Consider the following 14,824-nt stretch of genomic DNA (forward strand, 5'->3'; position numbering starts at 1 on the left):
TCCATGACTATTGCTCATTGATGATTCTTTCCAGCACTCATTGTTACATGATGCTCTGAGCCAGCTGTCTTAGTTGGCTCTGGCAGCTTATCTTGCATGGGTTGCTTTTCCCTTTCAGCCTGCAGAACTATGAAATGGTTTTAGGAGTGACTTGGTATTCACGTTCCTTGGTGCAAAGTCCTGAGAGCGGATCAGTTTTTTTACGGGTATGAAGTGCCAGGCTCTGCAGAAGTAAACCTCAGAAGTGCATACTAACAAACAAGACACTTTTCCAAAACATGATCAATGGATTGTACTCAGTAAGTTTTAGCTGTAGAGAAAGCAGGGAAAACCTGTAATACTCTGTGAAGACGACGAGAGGGTCCCCAAAAATCTCATGCTGAGTGACTAACTGCTAGCAGCAGACACATTTCTAATTAATTTTAACACAAATTTTTCAGATACACTCTTATATTGCCTGAAATTTTATAACAGCATATGCTGTTTGGCCCAAGGGACCTGTTAGTGCTGGCAGTGCAAGGAAACCAAGAAACACTTTTGTTAAAAAATGTAGAGCAAACCTAGGCGGTACTCACAGAATTGCCAAGTTTGACTTCCCAGTGGCCCAGAAAGTCTTCTCCTTTCTTCTATTTCCTATTAAAGCTGAACAAGCACCTTGCATACTCATAGCTGGAGAACTACTCATGGCACGTGGCCTCAACTTGAATCAGGCCCTAACATGAAGCATTTTGCTAGCAAAAGGAACTTCTGCTCTTTACAGCTATTCCATTTGTATGAAGGGGCTTAACCAAACTTCCCTTTAGTCAGAATTAGGGGTGTTTAGCACACCTTTAGCTATAGCTGCCATGGCCACTGATACTTTCCAGCACAGTAATATTGTATCCAGCTACAATGCCATGTATGATTTCATTTCAAAGCCCTTCTGTTCCTGCAGGGGTCCCCATCAATCAAAGCATACACCAAAAGTATACATTCACAGAAAACACTGGCTCCCTACATGAATAAGAGATCTGTGTTAAAGGGGAAAAATAAAAAGGAATTATATCTGGAGTGTTGTTTGTGTGAGACTTTCATATTTATTAGCATAATCAGGTTTACCATTACTCTTATTTATCTTTTGAGAAGCACAGCTGACAACTAATTAATTTTTTAGTAGTAAAGGAAAGCATATTTCTTAAAGACTAGGTGACAAGGGCTACAGCCTAGCTTTGAAACAGGGTAACACTTTAAAACCATACCCTCTCTGAGAGCAGAACACTTTGCATGAGCCAGTATTCATGAAAAGTAGGTATATACTGGAGGTACATTGGAGGCCCTGAAAGGAGAGCAGTCCTTTGCTTAATGCGTTAGTACAGGCAAGCTTTGCATGCTGGATTCACTCACTTCCTCCTCTCCTCAAAAAACACCACCACCCACCTCCTGAAAACAGCTGCACTTTTGATGTGTTCTTAATACCATTTGTTATTTCCTGGGCAAAACTGAACTGTGGCTCACCCTCCAAAAAAAGCAGACATAGACCTATTAAAACTATCTTGCTGTAAAGGACTCTCTATAAAACAGTATGTTTTAATTGCTTCCTGGTTTCAGCAAACTGTTTTATACTCAAAGTTAACATTAGGTTGATGCTTAACTTCTTTGCACTTTTTATTATTTTATAACATAAATTATCAGATGCTACTTACTTTAGCATGTGCTTTCATGAATGAAGGCAGCATTTGTGTGACTGATTAAGCATTTTAAAAAGCAGTACAACCCACCCCAGCTTTTAATTAGTTGCACATATTATCACCAAGCACCGTAAATTTAATGTGATCTCTTTTACAGTAACAAAATAAATACTGAGCAGGTAATAACACATTTGTATGGATCAATGGAGTGCCCTGTGGATAGGTTACTGTTATACTAATTTGGGACACAGGAAGATGGGATTGAAGGAGTTGCCCAAGGTGATGCACTCAACTGATGGCTTGGGTTCTGAATCAGGGAAACTGATAATTCAGAAAATGAGGTGGTTTGGCTTCATGCAGAAATGACCAGGGCTTTCTTCCCCCCTCATAAAGAAGAGCTTAAGAATAAAAAATATTATTAGCTGAGCAATTACTACCTTTCTTGGAAAAAATACACAAGAACAGTCTCTGTTTGCATTGTACATGTCTAAAAATGTTTTGGTGCTCAACTGGGCAAGTTTTTCCCTTAATAACCTGCTTTCTCACAGATGTTGAGCCCATAACATGGCCACTAAAATGTATTTAAAAGGTTTATTAACTTTGAGACTTCTGAAATCTGTGTCACAACAAACTGCTATCATTCAGAAGAGACACATATACAGGAGCTTTTGCTGTGAGGCTCTGGCACTGTTTATCTCTCACATAAGGTATCAGCCCAGGAGGTTAAAAATCAACCGAGTGAATTTTTACATTATAGATTCTCACAAGAATCAGATGAAAACTGACTCAGGAGAACTGAAAACATGCATGCTGCTTACAGAACAATCTAGAGTCACTAATAACATACTCCCAGGTATCATGTGGTAAACAAAGCAAAGGCTGATCTGTAAGCAGAAGGGGGTCAGTGGGTAGTTTAAATACACCGAGGTTTTTGTTTTGTTTTTTTTAAAAAAAAAACAGAACCAACCCCAATGTTCCACGTTCTTCCCTGTGGAGAACAGTAATGTACAAAGAAAAGCAACATGATACTTAAAGGTAAGTGAGCATCCTATGAAAAACATCACAAATGAGTCTGCACAATCCAAAGCCTTTGCCCTTTTCCTGGAGTGGTCAAAACTTTACAAGCCACAGCAGAAACAACACTGAAACTCTGCCTCGGTAATGATCTTTTCCTACAGCAAGTGCTCTTCCAAAGTCATGCATCGAAGGGAGCTGACAAATGAAGTCAGATAAAACCAAACAGCAGCAATTTAGGATGTTATTCTCAGTGTTTGTTTGGGTTCACCTCTCTGCCATGGATTACCGCAGAATGGAATGTGTGCTCCTGCTTCAGCCCATCTCAGCACTGTTACTGGAGGTCTGTGCTTCCGCGTTGAGCTGTGAATGGAGCTGGCTGAGATGCAGACACACACACTGTTCTGCTGCCCCTGCTGCAGTGGCTGCAGCCTCTGGCAGAGGAGCAGGCTAGATCTGCCTGAACTTGCCTGTTGAATTCACTAGGGCACACTACAATTCAGAGGCTTAATTGCAACCCCTGCAGATAAGAGCTTTCAGCTGCCAAATATTATGCAGGATCCCTGATGGGCTCGGCAGCCTATGTCAAACCCTGTGAGGCTGTAGTTACCATCATGCTGCAATCATGTATCTGAACTGCGGGCTACAATTGCACCTTAAGAGGAGCAGCACTGAGAGAACATAACAGAAATCTGTCTAGCATACAATGCTGTCTCGTAACAGCAGATGCCTAGAGCACAGGAAAACACAGGTACTTTTATAGCCAGGGGTAGGATCACAAACTACTCCTGAAGGAATATAGCTAATTGCTTTGGAACTCATGAACTTCTGACTCCTACATGAGAAGGAGCTCCAAATCATAACATTTTGTTAAAAAGTATCTCTTGTTGCTTTCCATCAGCCATTTGCTACTTTCAGTAGCAGCACCCATTTCTTGGGTAGGAAAAAGCCACAATTCGTTGTCCACTTCCTTTTGTCTCTGTATGGGTCACGGATCTGGACTGTCACTGTCTTCAGTCATTGCTTCACCACACAGAACCATCCTAGTGTACTTATTTATCATCCGTCTGCAACTCATTCCCAGTCTTTGCTCACTCTTGTAATATTTCTTCATCTTTCCTACTCTGCTAGTTAGGTAGGGGTAGCACTGTCACCTTTGTATTGCAGGAGTCAGACTGGCCTATGATACTGACACACAGACATGAAAAACAGCCTAAATTATGGTTAAATGTCCTGCACTGGGGATGGCCAGAAGCCTAGCAGCTCCATAGGATACTGTGCACATCCATGTTGTGCATCTCCATGATGCTCACACATACACCCTAAACCATGGGTTCATTCATGATTCTCTCCTCCTCTCAGGCCTCTCCACCCCCTCACCTCTTGTAAAGGGGGGAAGGCTCCTTGCAGAGGTGGAGGGTCTCAGTTAATACACTGCTTGAGTTAAATTGTTCAGTTTTTGCTGATATCAGATTTATTAGTAGTTAGAAAAATTCTAAGATATAACTACAAGTACTCATTTTTCTCTCCAGCTGCTTGGCCAGTTTGGTTAAATTTTCTGAATTAACATTATTTTTTCCACTAACTTAACTACTGAACAGCATAAAAAGAAAAGCAAAAAAAAGGCCAAGCAAAATAGCAAACAAAAAACAAAAATCCATAGCCTTCAATTGGGTTCCAAGAAACTCTGAGACTGCATTACAGATTATTAGGTTCATATTATTTCAACAATTGCACGATTAAAAAATGTTGACTTTTTAAAAAGAATGCCTATCTAGTGCCAGAAGCTACAGAGAATGAGTTCTAAACGATGACATCATGATACCAGCCAAGGTCCAAGTCACACTTCCACAAAGCATTATTTTAACATTATCCATGGTAATTCTTGATCATAAATTAGCTGTCTCTTATTACTCAGCTATTTTAGAGGCATTTGCTTGGCCATAACATGTCAAATCAAGCCATCACTTACCACTTTTGTAACATTACTAAATTAATAGAGATGCATAACCTAGAAGGCAGGGCATGATTGGCTATGAATATTCAAAATTAGTCACGTCTGTTCTGTATTAGAGTATATTTGCTTTAAAATAAGATCACATTGTTACCCATTAATTTCTATAGGTCTCTCCCCCATTGTGTCAGAAACTAGAAAAAAGCAGTGAACCTGCACTCTGTATGATTTATGTATGGAAAAAAAAAGAAGTAAGGCTTCCTTAATTCCCTTTCTTTCCTTGCCCAATGCTATGGAGAAATATGAAGTAGGCAGCTACCACCCCCCAGTTTTCTACAAAGTTCCCCAAACATCACACTTTCAAACATCTACAAAATAATTAAACAATAAAGAAACATTAAGCAAGTTATCAGACTGTAGTAGTGCATTTAAATAAAATTTTTATTCTCATGTCCAGAAAACGTATGTTGTTGTTTTTTTCATTGGAATTGAGGGCAAACATCTAATATAGAACATATTTCAGAGTTTGTTAATTACAAAAGGAGAAATGTAATTAGTCATAATAACTCTTGGCATCAGCTTATAGGCAGTCTTTCTCAATTATACTTGCAATCTATAATCTTCCTGGAGGAGATACTGGAATGTCTCAGATCTCAACAAACTAAATTCTGTATGTAAAAAAGCTCCATAAAAGGTTGTTACAGAGCAAATCATAGGCTCTGTTTAGATTGTTCTTGAAAATATTAACATTCACATTTTGCAGTTTGCAGTAGTGTAACCTTCCTGTAAGATTATGTGAAATGGGCTGCCCTGTTTCACTGCAGCCTCTGCCCATGGTAAACTAGACTTGAAGAGGGAGTGCAAAGGGGATGTGTTTTGACCTGGGACAACCTCTCTCTCTTGATCTCTATGCTGGCAGAATATTCCCTCTACATGCATCTAGCTTCCTCGGCTGCTGATAGACTATCTTGGAAGAATTCACAATTTAAATATTTCCTTCAGTTCTGAGAGTAGAACTCCACTTTACTGTGAAAAAAGCAACTTCCTAGTGATTGAAAGAATAAAGCAAAACATGGTGGACTATGGGCCATGCTATTCTATGTGCACATAGAACAGTTAAACCCTTTACACCTCTGATAAATATGGAGGAAGTGTCTTTTATCCTATCTCACCTGTGATGTTTGCCCATACAGCAGAATCATAACTACCCTCAGGAACATTTTCTAGAAATGTATTTTATTTAGAACCATGTCTAATAGTTTTGCTCATAAATGAGGGCAATTCTCAATGCCTTACAGATTAAATTATATTTCTATTGTTCCTCTTAGAGCTGCATCCTAAAGCTTTAACTTTTGACACAGAGATGAGAAAGGCAACATTGTCCCCCAGACTATAGGAAATATTTCAACAATTTGTAGTGATTAAAACATACATGTTTGATCATAAATTATGATCAAAGGCAACTAAAGATGGAGACTGAATTGGCATACTATGCTATGAATCATTTATGGATGCTTCTGTAAGTATTATAAGGTAAATATGCCTCGATTTGCTTTCAAAAAGTTTGACAGTAACTTTTTTTTTTTTTTTTGTATGGTTGCACCACCTTTAGGCCAAATTCCAATTAAGTGTCCAAAGTGCCTAACCAAAATGAGTTCTCTTTGCAGAATACTTTGTTTTTATAAGATGCAGCTAGAAAGAGAAGCTATAGCAAGAAAAAGCATGGAAACATCTAAAAGGAAATTATACTGTCACACATATAACTCCTACATTATCTGTAAAATCCCTGAACCCTCATCAATATCCATGTAGGTAACATGTCCACATGAAAACAGTACAAGTTTATCCCTGAGTACCTCTTCTTTAATAGTGTCGCCATTTTTGATCTCACATTACTTCTTCCTCCTTTGGCAATGGTTATTTGCATTTGCCTCTGATTTGGGGCATATTACTTGGAAGTACAGATTATCCAAGAATATGGACTACTTATTTCTGAGGACAGAATTTTTAAAGTACCAGTTATCAGAGGAACAGTATATGGACAAAAAATATGGATAATTCACAGAATCCAGTATCAGTGTGCTTGAAGCCTAGGAATCCAATACTCAGCTCTCTTGGTCAGGCTGTAATTTCAGATACTGCTGGGTAGCTACCTAAATCTCTTTGCATGTTTATGTGGCCTATTTGCACATGCTGACAGGTTCACACCTGTAAATCTGATTAGCAGACAATGTTTGACTTGATTAGTCAAGTGCAAAGCTCAATGCAGTAAAACATTTGAAATTCAAGATTTCCTGGAGCTGCATTAATAGATTTGAGACCTGAGCAGCGTGCAAATGAAGCAACAGGAGTCACACACTCTTACAGACAGTATTTCAATTCTTCATGCTCCAAGGGTACTGAATCAGGAATTGTTGTGAAGTGACATGTCCTTCCCTTGCTAAATGCCTCAGGACAGACAGTGGTTACCATCAGAGCTTTTCTGGAGCTTCTTCCAAGGAAAAGTAGCAAATCTATGTAATACTAACAAATTCTAGTTTCCTACTCACTACTGTCTGTGCATTTGATAATTTCTAATGGTCTAAAGGCTGCTTTCAGATCATTCCTTCATGAGAAAGAAGGGCTATATTCTGCCTCCAGCCTTTCACAAGGCCTTCTATTTGCAGACTCTGAGCTCATCCTCTTGTTTTCTTGCTGCTCTTCCATTCCTGTGACTCCCACTTCTCCAAAATTAATGTCAATGCAAAATCTTCCTTCTGTACTAACACTCTGTCTCAGTGGAGCATTTGTGATACCACACATTATGGATGCTCTGTGAAATTACTTTCAGAGTAATGATATGCTACGTATGCATAGAAATGCACTTATGTTTCCAAATGTCTCCTTCCATATTATTAAGGTTAGTGAACCAAAATGATGAGTGGTTCAGTCACCATGAGACCAAAGAAGACACAAATCACTATAGGTACAAACCAGTCCTAGGGTAGTGTGGTGAAAAAGTAATGGAAGAGTTGTCATCTATTATTTATACCTACCCAATATGTGCATGGTATTTTACTATCCAATAACAAGACATGGATCCTTGGTCCTGCAGGACCTGGAATATGAAAGAAATTAATGTTGCACTGAAATGATTGCAGTATTGCAAACCTCTAATACTAACAGAGTTTGTAAGAAGCAAAGCAAGATTTTCATGCAGTGCAGGCTATACCACATTGCCATAAGTAGTCTCAGGCATAAACTCTACTCTGGTACCACACCCAAATATCTGTATTCAGACTTCCAGAATATTGTTCTAAATTTGGTCAAAACACAACACAAGAATAACAGGACATTATGATAGGGCAAAGTAGCAGTGGAAGGAAAAAAATCAATAAATACAAAGAAAGGCAGAAAATGGCTTTGAGGTGAGGGCAGTTATTCCCATGGAAAGACAATTTGCATTGATTTAATTTCTGGCATGCTTTGGTTTTGAGTCTTGTAATGAACTGTACTATCACTGTTCCTTCTGAAGTTTTGTCAGAAGGCCTGAGCCAAGTCATGAATAAGCAAGAACAGGAAAGAAAAAAATTACTGTCTCCACACCATCTGTTAAGGGCAGGAATCACCTACAGGTATTAAAACATGAGCTGGATAAAGAGGGTAGGGAGGAGGCTGGAGTAGCTTCAGAGCGCAGCAACTGAGGTAAATGGAGGACCTAGCAGGAAAATAACAGGGTTCCTTGATAATCATTGACCTTGCACTAAACAGCACAGGAAAAGCCAATAGTCCAGAGATTAACACAGGGAAAAACCAACAGGACCAACATTAAACAGACTTCTCTCCATTCTCCCCTTCCACCACATAGTAGTTTCTCTCTCTTCTCCCTTTCTGCCTCCAAAACTCAAGAGGCCTCTTTGAAACCTGCAGGGTAACATTTCTATCCAAATCAGTATTTTCTTTAATATGAGAGGACTATTTACCAACAATAATTCTTAATTTTTAGAAGGTATTAAAAAAAAAAATCAAAATCCTAAAATGATAACACTATATTTAAATGGAGAAAATGCTTGGAATAGGTTTTGGTGCTTGCATGAACACTCAAATGAATATCAACAGACTTTTCCTTTTTTCCCTGTACGATTCATTTGACTGCAAAGCAGCAATTGGGAGACTTAGCAAAAATTTCAGTGAATCTGCATTAAGACCAATGTTAGTTACACTATCATTTTGCATAGCACAAGGCAATTTCAAAATGTGTTTATTTTCAGAGCAAAGAACCCATTGTTCATGTATGCTTTCAAAATGAAGATCGTATTTTTACAAAAAGGGAGTCGGAGAGGTTGACCTTCCTCTGTCATTTACTTTCACACATTCTGCCTCCTTTCAGGACATGTGTGAAAGCACTGTGGTTTGTAAGGGTGATGCATCAGGTGCCTCCAGTCACAGAACAGGAAAGGAAGTGGTCTTCTACTGCTGGAGACCATGAGTTTGCACAGTACCCCAATCTCTCTCCTCTTTAATCGCATGTGTTGGGTAAGCCTGCCTGGTGGACCAAATAATCAATATTCAGTGGAAGCATGAGTGGTCTACAGTGCTCCGTTAATGCATATGATATGGTGGTATACTGAAGACCTAAGTTTCAGGAATTGGATCATCCTCTCTTCTCAGATCAAAATACTGGTGCACATTCACTGCTGCTTCCACTTCCCACCTCAGCTGACCCGCTGCCTCCTTCATGATTCATCTTTCTCTTTCCACTATTGATGAATAAACTTCTCTCGCTCTTCCTTGCCTCACAGAGGCATCCTTCCTAAGTTGCCTTGACCTCTATGTCCCCTGCAGAAAAGTCCTGCCTACTGTCCTCATGAAATCAGGACATACAGTGTGCACACAGAAACATACATGGTCTATGGGAAAGCAGGAGGTAACCTACAGTCACCCTGCACTCTCAGTAGGTGTAACTTTGACAGGCCTCTATCTCTGTGGCAATCACTAGCACATGCTTACAGGAATCACGAGGGCAGTATGTAACACAGTGTTGCGTTCACGTTGAATGCATTCACTGGAAATAAAGAAAAGAGAGCAAATCACTACAGCTTTTCAAAAGGCCTCCAGTTTCGAGAATTTCTGCCTCAGGGTAGTGTGAATGGTATTTACATGTTACTGGGGAATGGAAGGGAAGGTCACTTTTTATATGAGAAGGTGGGTAATCTGATTCAGGGAAAATCATCCGACCTAGTGTAACCCATTGAATGATGCAGTGTGTGTTTTCCTGGATCATTTTATTTGAAGCAGCTGAGGCAGAGCTCACACAAACAGCTCCCCAGCAGAGCTGCAGGAAAGGGCAGCAACAGGCAATTGGTAGGTAGTGATAGCTTAAATCTGAGCTGTATGCAACATGAACATCTGTGGTTTGGTCATTTGTCAGTACAGTTGGTGTTTGTCAACGTGGTCAATGAGGTCATTTGTCAAAGCAAAACTCTGCTGAGTTCCCAGATGCCTCATTCTTTCATGTGAACTTCCCTAACATAAGTGCGGGAATAAAAATAATGTTCTTGTCATACAAGAATAAATTCATTAAAGGTTAGAGCAAAATCCAAAACAATTACAAGGAAGCATTTACCTCTCCACAGACAGCATCTCTGTTATTTTTGCCAACAATCTGGAAAACTAATTAAAATAATGGATTATTGTACTGAATGTTTTAAACTAATAAGTAATGCTAACATGCTATGCATTTCTTTTTCTTATAAACACTATTTTAAAAAGCCTTCCTAAATTTTTAAAGAAAAATATTTTTTTGCTCCTTTTAATTATTTCAAATCCAATAAATAATAAAGCTCAGATCAGTGACACTTGAACGAATGCAAGAAAGCAGAGGTCATTGGGCCTGGGTTGCTGAGGAGGTTCAATAACCCAGATTATCTTTTTCCACTAGTTTGATCAAATTAGATAGCAATGACTAGAAAGCACTAGCATTACGGAGTGACTCATCTCCTTTCCTCCAGGAGAAATGTCAGATTCTGATCCCACAATATTGATGTACAAATGCAGGTTCATCGACCAATACAGAATCCCATTAACTTAAATGGGGCTTTATGTAGGCATCTGCGCTACTCGCCAGAATCAAAAACTTGATGATTGGAACCTAATTCCTGAACAACGGGAGCTCACATCTCATAACCTCCCTCCTCCTCCATGTCCCATTCTGGTGTTGTCACACTGCCGACAGTTTCAGGAAATTTAGGAAAAATACCAGAATTAACTTCTAATCCATAGACTGTGAGTGAAGTATGCTTACTGGTAAATACTGGAACTTTTATGATGAGACTCAGGAAGGTGAGATTTTCACAAAGCTTTTCAGATACCAAACATGTAGTGTTTTAAAGCAATTGACCTTCCAAAAGAGTTGAGCACCTTTCAGATGTCTCCAGGTGAGCTTTCCAAAACTGTAACTGAACAGCCAGAGAGTCAGAGTCAGCCCTGTAACTGAACAGTCAGAGTGGAATACCTTGTCTCAGGATGTTTTTCATAAACAATACATACACCTATGCTCTGCTTATAACACCTGTCTCTTCCATTTGTCTGAGAAATACAACCCAAACAAGGGAAAGAGACTCTCAGTTGAGTGATAAATTATGAATAGTTCAGTGAATTGAACTTTGAAGCTTAAAGAACAGAGCAGTGAAAGTCAGGGAAACTGAGAGATGTAGTTTTAATTTTCTGCTATCCCCAAAAACTCAGTTAAAACATTTAAACATCTTTCTTTACTTTAGCTAGAATATTCAGTGGATTGAAAGTGCCTCTGGGGAATCAGCAAAGCATTCTGCAACATCTGAAGATCTGTGGGAAGGAGGCCATGGTAGGAACTATCTGCACTTCAAAGAGTTCCCCTCATATCACTATCTCAGAAGATTTACAAAATGTTTATTATTTATACATTTAGTTACTTAAACAAATGTAATGTATCTCAGTTGAGAACAAAAAGAGTTTGAGAACTTAATTTTCATGCTGTAAAAATACTTAAGCCTGTTGTACTTTCTTTTTCTGAAGAGATTTTTTCAAACCAAAGGCAAAAACAATGTCAAGTTCTCACCTCTCTCTTGAGGCTCAAGGGATGCCCCCCTTTATTTTAGCATTATTTTGTATTGTAAGTATCTTATAAAATGAAGGCTGTGTTTTTTTAATTTCATTGAGAAACAAGGCAGAAGTAAGAAGCCAGAGGCAAGCAACTCACACTAAGAGCTACTTTCTGTTCTTTTGAAATGGCTACTCTAAAGACTCCACAAAATTCTCAGAATCAGCAATTGGAAAAATTCAAAATACTCCATATTGGTGTAACTTTGCTGTTTCGTTATGTCACACCATTTACTGGCTTCAGAAAAGAGGAAAATACTTTCTAAAGCCAGTGTATCTAGAGGGGTTCAGTGGCCATAGCCGTTACCTGTGGGCTGAAGGATAGTACAAAAATGCTAGGATTTTTGTTAAGTTTCTGTGTGATAGAAAAATTCAGGAAGTCTTTTAAGCATATGATGAACTTAAAAAATATCCTTAAATTCTGCTTACAGTTACATTACTTTAGTATGTTCTTGATACTGTACTGAGCTGGATCTTCAGTCTGCAACAACCTATCACAATGTTATTGATCTTCAACATTATTGATCTTCATAAATTTCCAGGTCCTGTTTTGTACCTCCAAATCATATTCATTTCTTTGAAAACAGAGATTTACTATGGGGTAAGTTCCATTCAAATTTAACAGGCTAACCTCTTGAAAAACCTGATCTGCGAGGCAAGACAGATTTAATAGAAAATGCTAGTGAGCATCTCTCCTGGGTGGAACAGATCTTTTCAGGAAAGGAGCAGTGCAAGAAAAGCACGTACACCTTTGCTTTCAACCCATCAGTTTTCCATGGTCTCCTGCACCACCACAGGTTCTGCCCAGTGATCCCAGGGCGCATTTCTTTTCCATAATGGCTGCCTGGCTGCACCCAGCCTCACTGCCCTGCCAAGCCCTACCTGCTGGCCATGAGAGCATTTTCCCAGCTAATCCTGTTTCACCGAGGAACTGTGCTGGTCTGTCCCAATGTGCTTCACCTGCTGCACGTGCCCAGGCCACTGCCAGCAGCCAGACACTGGCCCTGCATTAGATCCCCAGAGCAGCACCTGAGCAAACCAGCAGGCTGCTGCCTTCCAGCAGCTGCCAGGCCAGCATAGGAGGTGGGTGTACAGAAGTACCTGTGTAACCTTTGACTGTGAAGGTGAGTTCCTGCAGCCTGCCTAAAACTACAAATTACCTTGCAACCTGTGTCTCAACAAAACAACATCCTACCTTTATACAAGGCTTTCTTCAAAATTTGAAAATACTCTCTGGAGCATATATGGGAAGCAAAATTAGAATAATAGAAGTCTCACTTCACTTCATGAAAATCTCAGTTACTGAAGTTTCTGTACAGAAAACTCAGTTATTTTTGCTCACTGTTGTTCTGCATTAGTTTGATTGATTCTCTTATTTCATGATGAATTAACGAAATACAGAAGTTCTCTTAATGTGAAGGATGTGTTGCCCAATTCAAAGTCCAAAGAACCCACTACTTCAGTGGTTATGCCACTTGCAAGGATGACAAGTTAACACATCTAATTTAACAACGGAAGTTGCATTTTAAGAGCAAACACAGCCATAATTACTACTAGCTGCCAAACCACAGATCAGCTGGTGGCTCACAGTCCCTTAAACTCATAAACCCTGCTCCAGGCTAGAGAAAGAGAGTTTGGGAGAGGCTGCAAACCTCTTAATGCTTCACAAAGAGTACTGTAAGGCAGGCCAGTCCATACAGAACCTTGTGGCTGGAAGAGAGCATCTAAGCAGAACTTTCATGTGAGGTGTGAAAACTGATCCATAGCAGCTCATGATGTCTCAGATTAAGTGGTTGCAGACATTCAGCTATAAAGCAGTCTGCTTTTTCCTCTAGTCTTAGATCTGAAGTCTTACAGAGACCTTTGTAATTTTAACCAGTTGTTACCCATCTACTTAAAACATTTCTATAGTTTTCTCTGCTGTGTGTTCCTATGACTGTGTTGGTTTTTTTCCTAGTGAAAAAAAAATAATCAAGATAGGCTTGATACCTTAGTCTGCAGCCAGCAAATGCCTTGAACCATAGAAATCCCAAAACACTACAACGCTTTGTCCCTATGCAGTTAAAGGGGGAATGGGTCATTATCTGATTGTTTTCAAAACAACACTAAAAATTGCAAAAGTATTTCTTAAAAAATGTGAAGATATACAAGTATTTTGCATTTTAAACTTTGACTTATCTACAGCTGATAATGCTGATACTAGCTTTAGCAAATACCACAGCCTACAAACTAACTGGAAAACAAAAATTTATGCTTAGGTGATTATTCTGCTTACATTCTTCATAATTTAGTATACGAAAAAAATCATTGTTCAATCTTGAGTGTTGCAGAATAAATGTTATCAGCTAGTTTTTATCAGCCAAAAAACTCTGGATCTTTTTTTCCCCCAACTTTTGATTTAATGCAAATGAAGGAGGGTGCCTTTAATACATCACCATGCCACTGAACCAGGCTTAAAGTATTACATACTATGAGATACTTACAAACATGAGGTGAGGACTGCAATTTTTAATAGTTTAAGGATGATAAAGTGGCTCTTCCAGTGAATGATTACTGCTCGTATTTCTTTTGTTATGAGCTAAAAGAATTTTTTTAAAATTAGAACAAGCTGATCCTGTAGGTGCTAAAGTTTGATATAGTATGTTAATTGCTGGGTCATCCGAGACTGATGGCACCAGGTTTGGTCATAAACAGAGCTCAGATAAACACCCCAGTGAGAGGGAAAAGAATCAATTCCAAGGCTTTTACACCCGCGTCCCCGTTTTCAGCCCTTCTAACACAAACTACCTTGATCCTGCTCTCGGGGAGCGCCGGGGGGGCAGGGACACCTGATCAGGGGCTGACCAGGCCTGGGCGCTGCTCCTGCCGGGCTCACTTACCGCGTGGGAAGGGTGTTACGCGTTTCCATCACATGGCAAAGACGTATCGAAGAAGCATTCAATCTAAGTACCATTTTAAGCAATAAATTCAAGCTTAAGACAACGATGTGTCCGAGCGCACCTGCAATGTCCGGCCCGGGGCGGGAAACGCACCTTGTGCTGCGGGAAATGGCGGCTTCCCGGGAGGCCTC

The sequence above is a fragment of the Chaetura pelagica genome, unplaced genomic scaffold, assembly GCF_000747805.2.
Source record: "Chaetura pelagica isolate M959 unplaced genomic scaffold, ChaPel_1.0 scaffold315, whole genome shotgun sequence".
Lineage (NCBI taxonomy): Eukaryota > Metazoa > Chordata > Aves > Apodiformes > Apodidae > Chaetura > Chaetura pelagica.